This window comes from Dioscorea cayenensis, chromosome 7, assembly GCF_009730915.1.
Source record: "Dioscorea cayenensis subsp. rotundata cultivar TDr96_F1 chromosome 7, TDr96_F1_v2_PseudoChromosome.rev07_lg8_w22 25.fasta, whole genome shotgun sequence".
Lineage (NCBI taxonomy): Eukaryota > Viridiplantae > Streptophyta > Magnoliopsida > Dioscoreales > Dioscoreaceae > Dioscorea > Dioscorea cayenensis.
This window is the reverse complement of record NC_052477.1, coordinates 19,350,634-19,367,959: the sequence shown is the minus strand read 5'-3', so window position 1 is coordinate 19,367,959 and position 17,326 is coordinate 19,350,634.

Here is a 17,326-nt window from a genome sequence, read left to right as displayed (position 1 = left end):
CTTGGTGTTTCTATTCCTTATTCCCTGTGGATACGATATCCCACTCACCTAGGATTTATTACTTCGATAATCCCATCCACTTACGGGTCACATGCAAGGGGTGTGTCAAGTTTATGGCCCGTTGCCAGGGAATATGCGTATAGAGATACTATACACTTTGCTATCTTAGCTATTCATTATTTATTCTATTCCACATTTTCTTATTCTTTCACCGTTCTAATTTGTTCTTTTTCTTTGATTATGGAAAAAAAGATGACCAACATACCCGAATTATTTGACACAATCATGGGAATGGTTGAAAATATAGAACAGAAAGTTCAACTATTTGCAGTACAAGCAACACCGTGTTATTCCCTCCAAGAGCACTACACTATTCACCATCAAGTGGAAGAATCAGTTGTTGATTATATTTCCGGAATTCAGGATTAGAATGGTGAAGTAGATAGTGTACTGAATCAGTTTGAGAAATCTGCATTGGCATCTATAAGTAATCACTTAGAAGAAAGTTTGAAGAGAATCCTTGCTCAGTTCGACTCGTCTTATCATGAACAAAGGCAGGAACTTTTCTCTTTGGGTATGTTAATGTCCGGGAAGGAAAGTTGTGAGATGGAGGAATTGATAGTCATTGAAGACCATTCAGAAGCACATGCCCAAGTGAAAGAGATGGAGAATGATTTTGAACAGGAGGCGAGCAATTTTGAGAAAATTGGCAGATTGAAAGGAAGCTGATTGTGCCCATCAATTGAGGAACCACTTGAATTAGAGCTTAAAAGCTTACCAGTACATTTGGTGTATGCCTTTTTAATGGAAGAATCAAAGCTTCCTGTAATTGTGGCTTCAAATTTGTCTATAGATCAGAAGGAGAAGCTTGTTAGCATGTTGAAAAGACATAAATCGGCTATTATTTGGAATATTTCAGATATCAAGGGCATCAATCCATCATTTTGTATTCATAAAATCTTTATGGAGGATAATTATAAATCTGTGATCCAACCTCAAAGAAGATTGAACCCAAACATGAAGGAAGTTGTCAAAGCAGAAGTGGTAAAATATTTAGATGCGGGAATTATTTATCCCATCATTGACAGTACATGGGTGAGCCCAACTCAAGTAGTCCTGAAGAAGGAAGGAATGATGGTTGTGAGGAATGAAAAGAATAAACTGATTCCAACCAGGGGCGTCATGGGCTGGTGTGTTTACATTGACTACAGAAGGCTGAATGATGCTACTCGAAAGGACCATTTTCCATTGCCGTTTATTAATCAAATGTTGGAGCGATTGGCAGGGCATCAGTTTTATTGCTTCCTTGATAGTATGTTGGGGTACTTCCAAATCCCAATAGCTCCAGAGGATCAAAAGAAGACAACATTTAATTGTCCCTATTGTAATTTTCCTTATAGAAGAATGCCTTTTGGGTTGTGAAACGCACCGGTGACATTCCAACATTGCATAACTGCTATCATTGACAATCTTCTAGAGGACATAATAGAGGTGTTCATAGATCACTTTTCAGTATTCGGAGACTCCTTTGACATGTGTCTAAAGAATTTGGAGAGAGTGCTAGCAAGGTGTGAAGACATAAATCTTGTTCTTAATTGGGAGAAATGTCACTTTATGGTTCAAGAAGGCATTGTCCTCGGACATAAGATTTCCCAAGTGGGGATGGAGATAGATAAGGCAAAGATTGAAGTTATAGAGAAGCTTCCGCCACCTACAAATGTAAAAAGGGTTCGTAGTATCTTGGGGCATGCGGGTTTCTACAGAAGGATCATGAAGGATTTTTCGAAGATCCCTCAACCATTGACTAAACTTCTTTAGAAAAATGCCCCTTTGATTTTGGGAATGACTATTTGATTGCCTTCAACTTGTTCAAGGAGAAATTAGTGCAAGCACCAATTTTAACTATACCGGATTGAAACGAACCCTTTGAGCTCATGTGCGACGCAAGTGATTATGCTGTTAGAGCAGTGTTGGGACAGAGAAAAGATAAGCAGTTCCGACCGATCTATTACGATAGCAAGGCACTTACGAGTGCTCAAGAGAATTATACAACCACTGAAAAAGAGTTGTTAGCAGTGGTTTTTGCTTTTGACAAATTCAGGCCATATTTCTTCTTATCTAGGGTTATTGTATTTACCAATCACTCGGCCCTCCGCTATCTTATCAACATAGCGGATGCGAAACCGAGGTTGATTCGTTGGATCTTATTATTGTAAGAGTTTGATATGGAGGTAAAAGATAAGAGAGGAACCGACAATGTGGTTACAGACCATTTGTCTCGACTAGAGGGGTGTGAAGGTTAAGAGCCAGCAAACAAAGAAATTAATGATTTCTTTCCCGAGGAGCACTTGTATGAAGTTCAGAGTTCAGAATTAGAGGGTACTCTATGGTTCGCAGATTTTGCAAATTACTTATCATGGAAAATTCTTAAGCAGGGCCTCACATTCTAGCAAAAGAAGAAGTTCTTTAGTGATCTGAGGAATGACTTTTGGGATGACCCATACCTGTTCCGCATTTGTGCAGATCACATAGGTCAAAGATGTGTATCAAGGGAAGAGGGATTGGACATCCTTGCACATTGTCACTCCGGGCACGTTGGGGGACATTATGTGTCAAGTAGAACTGCTAAAAAGGCTCTAGCTGCCCTATTCTATTGGCCTACCTTATTTCAAGATGCACATCAGTTTGTTCTTTGATGCGACAGTTGTAAAAGGGATGGAAATCTTTCACGATAAGATGACATACCACAAAATCTGATGCAATTTTGTGAGGTGTTTGATGTATGGGGTATTGACTTTATGGGTTCATTTCCAAAATCTAGTGTTAATCAATATATTCTGGTTGCAGTTGATTATGTGTCTAAATGGGTGGAGGCTCAAGCTTTATCTACTAATGACACCAGAACCGTGGTAAAGTTTCTGAAGAGGTTATTCACTCGATTTGGGATCCCACGAATTATCATTAGTGATCAAGGGACTCATTTTTACAATGTTCAATTTTAGAAAGTTTTGAAGGGCTATGGGGTGCATCATCGCCTTGCTACTCCCTACCATCCGCAGACAAGTGGTCAAGTGGAAGTTACAAATAGAGAGCTTAAGAGAATAAGGACCACTCCCTATAATTTGGTATATAGAATAGACAAGTGTTCAGAACGCTTGGATAACACACTTCGGGCTCATAGAATGGCATATAAAACACCGATAGGGACCACTCCCTATAATTTGGTATATGGTAAGTCATGTCACTTGCCCGCGGGGTTCGAGCACAAAGCTTATCTAACCATCAAGGCTATGAACTTTGACTTGAGAAAAAGCTGGTGAACAAAGAATGCTTCATCACAATGAGTTGGATGAATGGAGAATGAAGGCGCATGAGAATGCAAGGATTTACAAGGAAAGAATTCGGAAGTGGCATGACAAGCATATTAAAACTCCGAAAGAATTTAAGGTGGACGATCAATTGTTATTGTTTAATTCTCACCTAAGGCTATTTCTGGGGAAGCTAAAGTCTAGAAGGTTTGGGCCTTACACCATAACGGAGGTGTCTCCCCATGGTGCTATTGAAATTTCTCATCCAGAGAGAGGTACATTTAAGGTGAACGGATATCGGCTAAAGCCCTATTTTGGTGGGGAGGTTAGTAAAGACGAAAAGGAAGTATTCTTTCTCCGAAAGCCCCGGTGAGGTAAGGCGAGGTACATCAAGCTAAGTGATGTTAAACAAGCGCTTATTGGGAGGCAACCCAAGTCTTTACTGTTTTTCTAGTGTTTAGTTTAGTGATTGTATGAATAAGGCTTTGCATGTCAGTGTCTAGATCTTTTCGATGTTTTTGCTATGATTTTCTTATGGATTATTTAGTTTATCATGCGCTTAAATGTGTTTGGCGAAGTTGTTGGTCGTTTGAGCGAGTTTCCTCATTTTTTCAATGGTATATGTTACATGCAATGCAGGCTCTGAGTGTGTATACACGTTTAGATATATTTTGTAGAGCCTGTAGTTTTTCTAAGTCATCCAGAGAAAACACACTGCCGTGTGGGAATTTCGACACAGTTGTGCATCTTTAATGAGAGCTCATCCCGAGGGGACACAGGGGCGTGGACTCGCCCCTGTGAACGACCTTGCGATGATCACACGCCTATGGGTAATTTCCGCATAGACGTGTGTCTTCCTGTAGAGATTTAGAAATTTCTCCCGAGAAGACACAGGGGCATGGACTCACCCCTGTGGATGATCATGTGTCAAACACACGGTCGTAGGTAATTTTCACACACCCGTGTGGATCTCTGCAAAAGAGCTCTCCTCCAACTCGAGAATACACAGGGGCGTGTGAGTGCCCCTGTGAGCTGGTCCTGTGAAGGTCCATGCCCATGTGGAATTTCCGCACGGGCATGTGTTACACTTAGAGAGTTTTCTCTTTTGGATAGAGAAGCCACAGGAGTGTGTGTCTCCCCTGTGGGTTTGGCACACGGGCATGGGTAATTTCCGCACGCCCATGTGGTTGCATTCAGAGGTTCAAAGTGTTATCCTGAGAGTACACAGGGTTGTGCGTCTGCCCCTATGAAGCCTTCATGTGGAGACACACTTGCGTCGGTAATTTCCACACGCCCTTGTGGATGTACAGAACTCAAGAAGGCTGCGATATCCTTTATGAGTCTATCAAAACGTTTTCATTATCACACTCCCCAGCACTTAGAGAACGCTCTCTCGCACCCTCCCAACTTCCCACCATTGATTAGAGAAGTTTTAATTGAGTCTCTTGGCTGCTTTCAAGGTTTCTCAACGTCATCTCGTCGGTAAACCCTTATTCTCTCTTTTCTTCACCATACTTGATTACGTTCGATTAAATCTGGTAAATGTGTTTCGTTTCAGCATTTAAATGATGGATGCATATTTTAGAATGAGTTTGGAACAAATTTGTGTTGGATTTTTAAGTTTTTGGCATGATAACCATGCCGTGTTGATTCCTGCAGTATTATTTTCTGAGCTTCTCTGATTAATTCCTTTTCAATTTATGCAGATATGGCACCCCAGTCGAAGAAGCAAGCTGACAAGCACCCACATGAGCCATCCCTTGAGTGAGAGAATATGGAATTCACTATTCCTGAGCACTAGTTCCGCTTTGAGAGGTTATCAAAGCTTAAGTTCGGTCAGACACGGTTCTCGGATTCGAGTGTTGTGCGAGAGATACAGTTAGATGATGATATGGTAGATGAGATTGAGTAGATGCTAGTTGTGGGTAGTTGGCGCAGATTGCTTACTATCCGTGATCTTACCATCTCTATGCAGACACTTGAAGTATTTGCATTATTTGAGTTAAGAATGAGAAGTATTCTTTCATTGCATTGAGCATTACTTTTATCAAGTTTTAGCGCTAATATATGTGTATTTGTGTTACTTTGGTGCATGTAGGGTTGTGGAGCCAAATATGTAAGAAAGAAGCTAATGTAAATCATGAATGCACTATTTGATGAGATCTTGGAAGGAACAAACGCGAAGACACAAGTTGGATTTAAATATACGTGAATGTATGCCAACCTCCATGTATTCAAGCAATCACATGATTTGGAGGGGCACAAGGGCAGTCACATTTACGTATTCCAACTGGTGTAATGATAGCAAGATCTTCACCAATGAGTCTATTTATTGAAGAAGCGACGTGATCTACGGTATAAACATGTGCCTGTTTATGTTACCTCGATGAAAAATGTGGAATCGGGAGCATTTTGGGGGGTAGCGTAGTAGATTACTGTACAAAAAACAATGTAGCAATACACTATAGCAGTTATGTTCTTAGCCAGCAAAAAATTAGGATTCCATAGAATCCACACGCACGTGTGAAATTTTCACAGGCGTGTGTGGAACATCCACAGGGCCGTGTGGATACCCGATTCCAACCTATTTAAAGCCCTTATTCGGCATGATTTGAGGATCCTTTTCCCCATCATTTCTCCAACTCTTGAGAGGCTTGTGGCTAGCATTTAGAGAGGTATTAGCAAGGCTTTTGGAGTGGTTCTACGGCTTTGACACCGCGTTTGTCTTGAAAGATAGCTATTAGGGGAGCTTTCATCGGCACCGATCCGATGAGGTGTGCCCTAGGCTTGACGAGGGGACCTTTGGAGTGGACGAGGCTACTCCAAAAGACCATCGACACAACTACCGATGATGTTTTCCTATGAATTACATTTTTTACTTTTGATTTTACTATTGATTGTATCTTACTCCATGGAGAGCTAAACTCCTAGTGGGTACTTGGATTTGTAAACCCTAGGATGTATTTACTTTATTAACCTTTTATTATGCTTTCCTTAATTGATGTTTTTAATTGAGTTCCAATCTTAAATGCTTATTGAATAATTTCTACCTTAGAGTGACACTAGGATTGAGAGTTCATATTGGTGTGAGTGAGTGACACACCATAAGGGTTTGACAAAGCTAGATTGGAGAGTGTCAAGAGGGTGAGTTGAGAGGTGCTAAAAGATTTATCCTACCTCTATGAGGATTTATCCTTTCCCTTCCGATGTGATTTATCATGCCTCCATTTCCTAGAGTTCTTTGTGGTCAAAATAGAGTGAAGTGCTAAAGGGTGAACTCCGTTATGGCTTAGTTGTACGAGTGAGAGAGTGAAGCGTTGAAGTGAACTTTAGTATCTGGGGCTTAATTGTGACTAAGGGCCTTTCGCCTGGACCAAAGGGTTAGGTCTACATATAGGAATAGGGTTTATCACTTGGAATCACTAGAGCTTCTTGCGACTTTGTATAGTGTGAGGTATTGAGACTGATCGATTTCTCTACCGCTGTATAGTATAGAGTTAGTCACGGTTGACCTTAGGTTTGAAACCGTGTACCTTAGGATGTCCACGACTCATTGAGCATCTATTAGGAAGCATAATAGATGCTTTTGCATTTGAAGTGATAATCCTAGGCGGAACAATATCCGAGTACCCCACTTTCTATCGATTGCCTTTCCTCTCACTTATTTGTGCCTTTTTTTCTTATTTCTTTTATTTTGTCTACATTGCATCTTATCAACACAATCATTGTTTCATCTTCGCTTGGTTAAGTAGCAATCTTGGTGTTCCTATTCCTTATTCCCTGTGGATACCATACCCCACTCACCTGGGATTTATTACTTCGATAAATCTATGCACCTGCAGGTCACACGCAAGGGGTTTTTCAAAAACCAATATGTCAAAATTACATTTGTCACTAATTATCAATTTTGTTGTAGTGAATTACTTGATTTGTTATTGCTTTATGACTATATTTCTTTTATTAAATGAAAATTTTCATTTTATTTTTTATAGGAAAGAAACATGAAGAATAAGAAAACTAGGGAAAAGCGTTCAATGCCTCCATACATAGGAACCAAATGTTATGCATGACTAAGACACCAAATGGTATGAACAACATCAATAATAATTTTTTGATTTGTTTATTGAGTTGTTAGTAAATAAAATTATGATTCATAAACAGTTTATTATAATGGTAAAGGTTTTTTATAGCAATAGTTGAATAATGTTTTAGGATGTTGTGTAAATTATTTTTTGTAAAATGTCTTTTATAGAATAAAGAAAAAGGAAAGATACCTTCTCGTATTGAAGTTTGGATTGAATCTCCAAAAAGAAAGAGAGACAAAGAAATTGATCCTTCTTCACAAAATGCCATTATGAGTATTATTTTTTATACTAATTTTCTACTAATATCTATTTCTATATTTTCTAATATAGAATAACTACTTATTGTTCTCTCATTATAATTATAAGTACAATTTGATCAATTGAAGAAACAACAAGAAGAAGGGCAAATTTCACTAGATGATGAGGAAATCTTTCAAGAAGTACTTGGACATGAAAAAAATGATTATTTACTAGTAATAAGTGCTTGAACATGCATATTTTATACATCATTTGTACTACATTTAGCATAAAATCTTATATGTTTAGTACCAAATTAGTATGAAATTTCATTCGTTCATTTACTATGGGCATTAAATGCGTTTCAGGGCCAAAGAAGCAAATATTAGGGGTGATTCGATTCAAATCAGACCAAAATACAACCAACATAACATCACCACGGCCTCACCACGACTATCGTCCAATCGTGCTAGTGTTCAAGACTATGGTTCATGGCAAATAACACCCAGAGCTAGACCGTTGCAAAAATTTGACTTATAGCCCAAGAAATAAATTTTGATCACAATGCCCTTTGTGACCCGTGGTCAATCCCAGTCAATAAATAGCCCTACATTTATTATTCCAAGGAGGATTCTTTTGCCGAAATTGTTTAGAGGTGGCCAGATTTATGAAGATTTTTTGAGGTTGGAAATGAGGATCTACATTATTTCAACGGATTCCTGTGAGTTTCTCAAGAGTGATTTAACTTATATTCATAGTGGAGGACGCGCGATGAGATTCGGCGCCGTCTTGACGATTTTGGGATCTTTTAAACCTCAACAATCGAAGATTTGTTAGAGAGAGCTAGTTTTATGATTTTTTATTCTTGTCTTGTGGATTTCATATTTCTTAATCTTTATTCTTTATCCATAGGACCCCAATTCGAGGGAAATTATATATCAATGTACCTCGACTCTTACTTGTGAATTCTTATTGGCAATTTATTAATCTTTCCAGTTAACTTGGATTCATTGCATAATTGTTTGATAATATTTTGTTGATGTTGTGAGGAAGAGATTCCCACTCATTAGAACATTTATGCCTTGTTAGATCTATTCATACGCTAAGAGATTAGGTATTACTAGATTTTTGGATTAGGGTTTTATTAGCCTTTTCAAAGGAGTTCTTGATCTTAAAATGAACATAGGAGGCTTGGGTAGAAGAGATTCCATCTTAAGTTTCTAGTGCTTCAGACTTGGTTGCCAAGAGATTGGACAAGTAGGCCTCTAAATTACCCCGGTCCATCACTAGATAACATTGCTATATCTCAATTTACATCATAAGTAATTGTTGAAGAATTTCTCATACGGCTAAAACCCTCTTTGCAATTGCACTTGACGATCCTCAATTGTACTTTATTAGTTAGTTGTAGAAGTAGATCTAAGAAACACCATAGTTGTTAGGGTATTGATTAAATGAAAAGGAAGTAATAAGAGCCTATCGTCGTTTCCTAAGAAATATGACCATTGTGTTCACCCATGAGGTATTGCTTGACAACCCATATACTTGCGGTGTTACATGCAGCAAACCATCGCTTGGTTGGTGTGCGACAACAAGCATATGGCCAAGGTAAAAGTATAACAGACTATTTTGGTGTTATACCAACAAAATTTGAACTTACGAAAAAATGGAAGCAACTAAAAAAGAACCAAGCGAGCAAGTTGAAATGGCTAAGAGGGAAGCAAATGCAAGAGTAGAGGTAATGGAAAAGCAGATAGATGAAAAAATGGCAAAGATAAATAGAAATTGAGAAGAAAGAATTAAAATGTTATTTCATCTCCATGCTCCACAAATGCAAGAGTAGACATCCAATTTTTACAACTTTTAGATTTTATAAATGTTATTAATATTAGTGATGAAGACTTCTTTTGTAATACCTATTATTATATGCGCCCTATTTCCTTAATATATAACTTTAATTAAGTTTTTTTTCTCTATATTTTATTTAATTCTTATTATTTCATTGACTTCTTTTTATCTTTAAAGCTAAAAAAAGAAATGAATATACTACAAAACTTGTCAATTTGTAGCAAATAATTTTAATATTTAGATATAAATTTATTGAGTTTGTGGCTAAAAAATAATATATACTTGCTACGATTTGTTTATTTTGTAGAAAAATATTTTTTCCACATACCTGCTATTATTATAGCAAAATATTTGACAATATAGTTACAAACCTATTTTATTAGAAAGAAATTAATTGAATATTTTTGTTGCAAACCAATTATCTCATAGAAATATTTTAGTGTGCAGCTATAAGTTATTTGTTTCGAAGTAAAAGTACCATCTTTTTAGCTAGATTTTATTAACTATAGGATATTTGAGAGGAGATTCTTAGTAAACCCTAAGTGTATGTTTACCATCTTAAGGAGTCTTCCTTATCCTTGTGTTGAGTGTTCTTTGGCTTTAATGCATTGTTTTGTTTGGATTGTTTTAGGAGGTGAGAAATCGGCCAAGGGTAAGAACCAGTGGAGAATTAACATTAGAGTTGGGTTGACTCGCCAATTTTGTGAGTTGGAATATTGATTTCATGGACTACAATATCATGCATGAATTTTTTATGTTTGGTTTTCAATTACTCCAAACGATACTTTATATTGTTAAAAGTCTCTTGAACATGATTTATGACTCTTGAAATCATCATTTTGATCTTAAATGAGTTTATTATAATATTAGCAAGTATGCAATACTTGTGTTAGAAAAACCTTGTTCTTGAAATGTATATTTGAATGGTTGAATGCAAATGGTGTTGTCTTTGAGAAAAATTGTTATTTCATGATAAAACTTGTATTTACTTGGCTTGATATGTTCAAAATACTCACTCTTTGAGTGGGGGTTGTTTATGTGGAAAATTAAGAAATCCTATTGTGATTTTAGCACATTATGATAATTTATATACTGGGCCTATAGGCAGTATTATGGTCATTGGTTTGATGGTGACATAAGGGTATCCCTAGTACTTACCACAGTAAGGGAGAGAGAATCCACAAGCCAACCTAGTTTGTGTAGCGTGGAGAACTTAGTTGAGGTACCACCCTTTCAAGAGACATGTAAAGAACCTGAAAGGTGTGTAGGGTTGAGTGCATGGAGTCACCACACAGGTTCGCCAACAGCTAACGCCAAGAAATGAGTATCTTGGTAGCTGATAAGTGCTTGTGTATAAGTAATATGAAGTATTCTTTTCTTACATTGAGCATTACTTTTCTCAAATTTTATCACTTTGGATTCTGTATTTGTCTTCTTTTGTGCATTTGGGGTTGTGGAGACAAGTGTGGAAGAAAGGAACAAAAAGTAGATCAAGGATACAATTTTTGATGAAGTTCTTGGATTGAACAAACATGAAGAAACAAGTTGTGCTCAAAGATATTTAAGTGTGTGCCAACCTCCATTGTGCTCAAGAGAATATACAAAATGGAAGGGAACAAAGGCAGTCACACTCACGTGTTCCGGCTTATGCAATACTAAAAAGATCTTCTTCAATGTGATTTCATTGAAAACTCAATGTGATTCCATTGTGCTCAAGAGAATATACAAAATGGAAGGGCACAAAGGCAGTCACACTCACGTGTTCCGGCTTATGCAATACTAAAAAGATCTTCTTCAATGTGATTTCATTGAAGACCCAATGTGATCTACCACATGAATGTGTGCCCATTCATGTGGCCTCGATGAAAAGTATTGATTCGGGAGTATTTTGGCAAAGTACTGTAGTAGTTTAATGTAGTAAATTGATAAGTACTTGTGTATTAGTAATACAAAGTATTCTTTTCTTACATTGAGCATTACTTTTCTGAAATTTTATCGCTTATGCATAAGTATTTGTGTTCTTTTGTGCATCTAGGGTTGTGGAGACAATTGCGAAAGAAAATAACCAAAAGTAGATCATGGATGCATTTGTTGATGAAGTGATAAGTGCTTGTGTGATAAGAATACGAAGTGTTCTTTCCTTATGATGAGCATTACATTTCTTATGTTTTAATGCTAATATGTGTGTATTTATGCTACTTTCATGCATATAGGTTTGTGAAGCCGAATCTTATAGAAAGAAGCCAATATAGATCGTGAGTGCACCATTTGGAGGAAATCTTGTGAAGGTTCAGACGCAAAGACATAAGTCGGGTTCAAGATGCTAGAATGTGTGCCAACCTCCTTGTATTCAAGATAGCACAGTGATTTGGAGGGCCACAAAGTAACGCGGCCGTTCATTAAAGAAGCAAAGCAATCTACGATGTAAACGTGTGCCCGTTTATGTTACCTCAATCAAAGCATGGTTTCGAGATTGTTTCTGACTGGTACTATAGCCGGGCACTATAACAACACTATAAAATACTGTAGCAGGTACTATTTACGACCGGCTGAAGAAGGAGTTATCTAGAGAAGCCACATGGGCGTGTGAAAAATCCACATGCCCGTGCGTTAATTCCACACGGGCCGTGTGAAATATTCACATGGGCGTGTGGATTCCCGATTCCATCCCTATTTAAGGCTGATTTCAGCCCCGATTTAAGTATTCTTTTCTCTATCTTTTCCCCATCTTGAGAGAGGGCTACGGCTAGTGTTGGCTAGGGATTGAGAGAGGTTCTACGGCTCTGACATCGCGCATCCATTTGGAAGAAGGTTAGTGGGAGAGTTTTCATCGGCACCGATCAGGTGAGGTGTATCTTAGGTCGGACAAAGCGACCTTTGGACGAGTAGAGGACTCTCCACAAACCATCATCATGACTATCGATTGGGTTTTCTATGGATTTATTGCTTTTACATTCGATTTCTTTGATTGTAATTATCTCCATGGAGAGCTAATCCCCCTACTGGGTACTTGGATTGTGAACCCTAGGATGTATTCGTTTCATTAAACCTTGTTATTATGCTTTCATTAATTGATGTTTTTATTGAGTTCCAATCTCGAATGCTTTGATTGTATGAATACTCCCTTAGAGTGACACTAGGGTTGAGAGTTCTTCTTTGTAATCCTTGTGAATGAGTGACACACCACGAGAGTTACTCAAGTTTAGATTGGAGAGGATTGAGAGGGTGAGTCGAGAGGTAGTGGAGCATCCCCTTTCCGCTCCGGTGTGATTTATTCTACCTCTAATTCCTAATGTCCTTTGCGGTAATAGTAGAGTGAATGGGCTAAAGGACGACCTTTCCCTAGGGCTTAGTTGCGAGTGCAATGGAGTGAAGCGTTGAAGTGATTTTAGTGTCTAGGGCTTAATTGTGGCTAGGGACCTTCCTCCTGGACCAAAGGGTTAGGTCTACATATAGGAAGAGGATTTATCACTTGAAATCCCTAGAACTCATTGCATTTCTATACGAGTGCGAGGTTAAGAGATTGTTCAATTTGTACTCCGGGACATGTATAGGGTTAGACATGGTTGACCTTAGATTTGGGACCATGTATTAAACGATCGCCACGACTCATTAATGCATTAGTTAGGAAGCATAATAGAGGTGTTTTGCACTTGAAATGATTGTTCTAGGTGGATCAACATTCGAGTACCCCATCTATATTGATTGCCTTACCTCTCCATTACTTGCTCTCTCTCTTGTCTCTTTTACTTTTGTTTGCATTACATCTGGTCATACAAATCACTATTTATATTTCACTTAGTTAAGAAACAAGTTAAGTGTTTTTACTCCCTACTCCCTGTGGATATGATACCCACTCACCTGTGATTTTATTACTTCGACATACCCATGCACTTGCGGTTTACACGCATATTCGGTCGTGTCATGAAGTCTTAGAGTGAACAAATGTGAAGACACAAGTTGTCCTCAAAGACATGAGAGTGTGTTCCAATCTTCATTGTGCTCGAGTGAACATAAAAATTGGAGGGGTACAAAGGTAGTCACACTCATGTGTTCCAATTTATGCAATACTAGCAAGATCTTCATCAATATGGTTCAGTTGAAGACGCGACACGATCTACCACATGAATGTTTGCTCATTCATGTGGCCTTGATGAAAAAAGTGGATTTGGGAGTATTAAGGAAAACACTGTAGCAGTACTGTAGTAAATCACTGTAGAAGTTATTGTTTACAGCGCGCGGAAAAACTCAAGTATATACATCTACACGGCTGTGTGGAAATTCCACAGGCCCGTGTAGATGCCCGATTCCAGCAACTATAAAAGCCGCTAGGGTTTGGATAGGCTTTGGTTAGGTCTTTGGAGTAGTTCTATGGCCTTTGACACTATGTTCATTCGGAAGATTGTTATTGGGGGAGCTTTCGTCTTCATCGATTTGGTGAGTTGTGCCCTTGGCTTGACGAGGAAACCCTTGGAGAAGATGAGGCAACTCCACAAGACCATCGATACGGACTACGAGGGGGGTTTTCCATATGGATTACATGCTTTTACATTCGATTTCATTGTTGATTGTATCTTGCTCCATGGAGAGCTAAACCCCTAGTGGGTACTTGGACTTGTAAACCCTAGGATGATTTTGTTTCACTGACTCTTGGTTTGCTTCTTTAATTGATGTTTTAATTGAGTTCGAACCTTGAATGGTTGTTGTATTGATTTTCCCTTAGAGTGACACTAGGGTTGAGAATCTATCTTGGTAATCCTTGTGGATGAGTGACACACCATGAGGGTTAGACAAAGCATGGTTGGAGAGGGTCAAGAGGGTAAGTCGAGAGGTAGTAGAATGTCTCCTTTCCCTTCCGATGTGATTTATCTTACCTCCACATTCCAAGAATTCTTTGCGGTCATGATAGAGTGAAGTGCTAATAGGTAAACTCCGCTGAAGCTTAGTTGCACAAGCAACAGAGTGAAGCGTTGAAGTAATCCTTAGTGTTGTGGCTTAATTGTGACTAGGGGTCATTCGCCTAGATCAAAGAGTTAGATCTATATTAGGGAATAGGGTTTATCACTTGGAGTCCCAAGATCTTCATGCAACTCCACATAGTCTGAGGTGTCAAGAGCATTTCTTTCTGCCGGGACATAGTGTGAGGGTTAGTCACTGTTGACCTTAAGTTTGGGACCATCTGTCTTAGGATTTTCATGACTCATTAGACATCAATTAGGAGGCATAACGATGAGTCATGCACTTGAAAAAATATTCCTAGGGTGAGCAATGTACGGGTGCTTGACATGTTCATATATGCTTGTAAACTGCAAGTGCACGGGTGTTGAAGTAATAATCTCAGATGAGTGGGTATCGTATCCACAGAGAGTAGCGAATAAAGACATTTAAGTTGTTTCTTAACTAAAATCACCTCAACGCTTTACTCCATTGCACTCGCAACTAAGCCCCAGCGGAAGGTCATCCCTTAGCCCATTCACTCTACTATGGCTGCAAAGAACTCTTGGAACGTGGAGGTAGGATAGATCACACCGGAGGGGAAAGGGACACTCCATTACCTCTTAACTCATCCTCTCAAACCTCTCCAATCTAGCTTTATCTAACTCTCATGGTGTGTCACTCACTCACAAGAGTTACCAACAAGAACTCTCAACCCTAGTGTCACTCTAGGGGAGTATTTATACAATCAAGCACACAAGATTGGAACTCACAATAAATATCAATTAATTGAAAGTATAATAAAGAGATTCAATGAAATGAATATATCCTAGGGTTCACAAATACCCAAGTACCCACTAGGGGTTTAGTTCTCCATGAAGCTAGATACAATTAATGAAATTGAATGTAAATAAAAAGCATCCATAGAAAACCCACTCGTTAGTCATGGTGATGGTCTTGTGGAGAGTCCTCTACTCATCGCAAGGGTCCCTTTGTCCGGCCTAGGATATACCTCGCCGGATCAGTACCGACGAAAGCTTTCCCACTAACCTTTTTCCAAATGGCGCGCGATGTCGGAGCCGTAGAACCTCTCCAAAGCCCTAGCCAATATCTCTTAAAACCCTAGCCGCAACCTTCTCTCAAGTTGGGGAAAAGATGGAGAAAAGAATGCTGAAATCAGCTTTTAAAGAGCTGGAATCAGGAATCCACACGGCCGTGTGAGCGCACCCCTATGGATTTTTCACACGGCCGTTGACAAGGTCCCCATGCGTATATCCCGCAAGTGCACGGGTTTGTCGAAGTAATAATCCCGGATGAGCGGGTATCGAATCCATAGGGAGTAAGGAATAAAAACACTTAATTCGCTTGTTAGTTATGTGAAAGATCAATAGTGATAAGTTTGACAATGATTCAATTCTCAAAGGTAAAAGCAACAAGTAAGAGAGCACGAGTAAAGGAGAAGGTAAGGCAATCGATAAAGATGGGGTACTCGGATAATGCTCCACCTAGGACGATCGCTTAAAGTTCAAGAACCCTCTATTATGCTTCCTAATCAATGCAATATTGAGTCAAGGAAATCCTTCATTACATAGTCCCAAATCTAAGGTCAACTATGCCTAACTCCATACATGTCCCGGAGGACAAAATCGAACAATCTCAACACCTCGCACTCGCATAGAGTTGCAATGAGCTCTAGGGATTCCAAGTGATAAATCTCTTCCTAATTATAAACCTAACCCTTTGGTCTAGGTGGAAGGTCCCTAACCACGATTAAGCCCTAGATACTAAGATCACCTCAACGCTTCACTCCGTTGCACTCGCAACTAAGCTCCAATAGAGGGTCATCCCTTAGACCATTCACTCTATCATGGCCACAAAGAACTCGAGGAATGGAGGTAGAATCTATCACGTCGGAGGAGAAAGGGGACGCTCCAGTACCTCTCGCCTCACCCTCTCAACCCTCTCCAACCTAGCTTTGTCTAACACTAGTGTTGTGTCACTCACTCACAAGGTTACCGACAAGAACTCTCAACCCTAGGGTCACTCTAGGGGAAATGTTCATACATTCAAGCATTCAAGGTTGGAACTCACAATAAACATCAATTAATTGAAAGCATAATAAAGAGATTCAATGAAACGAATACATCCTAGGGTTCACAAATACCCAAGTACCCACTAGGGGTTTAGCTCTCCATGGAGCTAAGTACAATCAAAGAAATAGAATGTAAAAGTAATGAATCCATAGAAAAAACCCCCTCGATGGTCATGTCGATGGTCTTGTGGAGAGTCCTCTACTCGTCGTCCAAGGATTCCCTCGTCCGTTATAGGATACGCCTCGACGGAAGCTCCCTTACCAACCTTCTTCCTAAGGAATGACGATGTCGGAGCCATAAAACCTCTCCAAAACCTAGCCAATATCACTCTAAACCCTAGCAGAAGCCCTCTCTGAAGTTGGGAAAAAGATGGAGAAGAGAATGCTGAAATCGGGGCTGAATCGGCTTTAAATAAAGCTTGAATCGGGCGACTACACGGGCCTGTGGATTTTTCACACGCCCACGTGGAATTTCCACAGGGGCGTGTATAATTTCCACACGCCCGTGTGGGTTCTCTGATTTCCTGTTTTCTCGGCCGGCTATGAACAGTGCTGCTACAGTACTTTGTTCCAGTGTTACTATACTGCTCTGCTACAGTATTCGGCCTGAATGGCTTCCCGAATCCATGCTTTCATCGGGGTAACGCAAACGTGCACATGTTCACATCGTGGATTACTTGCTTCTTCAATGATAGACAAGTTGGTGGAGCTCTTGTTCTATGTGCATAAGTCAGAATGCTCGAGTGTGACTGCCCCTGTGCCCCTCCAAATGGATGTGCTAACTAGAATACGAGGAGGTTGGCACACACTCTAGCATCTCA